Here is a 1021-nt window from a genome sequence, read left to right as displayed (position 1 = left end):
GCGGGCACATCGTAGGCTCTCAGTAGATTGATATCTGTTAGTGGGTGAATGGATGACTTTACAACTGGATACCTGCATGAATGAGTGAATGAATGGCCAACTAACTGATTGGATGCCGTCTAGATGAGCAACTGGTTGACAGGTGACCATGGGCCAAACCACGGCCCTGCCACAGACTAGGAGTGGATGCTTGAGTAAGCGCACTGTCCTCACAGGCCATCAGGGCTCAGGAGGGCTCTGACTGAGGCTGCCTGTGAAAGTTGTATACATCTTGAATTCTCAGAACCAATTTCTGTTGGATTCTTGGTGCATTTGGGTTTGGTGATGCATGAGAAACCCCACCACCACCAGATCCCTTATGTAAAGTAGCAAGTGGCTCAAACACATGTCCTAGAGTACATGGTGGGCTCTTTGTACAGACACAATGCTTTGGATGCATTTAGGAATGCACATTGAACCCACTCAGTGAGGACCACAGTAGGCATCATCCCAGCCCTGGATAGGCACTGAGAAGACTCAAGAGTAAGGCAGGTCCAGAAGCAGCTCCCATTTGACTAGGTGGACACCAGAAACTGCCAGAGTACAGCACAGAAGTCCCCTCTGACCAGTCCACAGAGCATAGGTGAGGGAGACAAACTCTGACAAGCCTCCACATCCAGATTCAGTACATTTGGAGTGTGACTTAGGGGCATTGGCTTGTTGTTTGTTTCTTTGTTCATGTTTAATCTTTGTTTTAACACAGGTTAAACACAGATGAGGAACCACAGAGACCTGGTTCATTTGTCTTTCACAACAACCCTCTGCGGAAGGCCCAAAAGCCAAAAAACTTGACATGAGTTGGATTGGGAAAAGGAAAGAAAAAAATTAGAGGTGATCCTGTAGTTTTAAACCTATGTGGAGTTCATAAACCAAGAGGCTAAGCTGGTTTGAGGGGGAAGATGGTGAGTGGCTTTGGACTCATTTGAAGGATCGGTCAGTAGAATATTTGTGTTGCTCTTATTCATTAATCAAACCTGCTTTT

This window comes from Galeopterus variegatus, unplaced genomic scaffold (assembly GCF_000696425.1).
Source record: "Galeopterus variegatus unplaced genomic scaffold, G_variegatus-3.0.2 Scaffold221, whole genome shotgun sequence".
Classification (NCBI taxonomy): Eukaryota; Metazoa; Chordata; class Mammalia; order Dermoptera; family Cynocephalidae; genus Galeopterus; species Galeopterus variegatus.
This window is presented reverse-complemented; position numbering follows the sequence as displayed.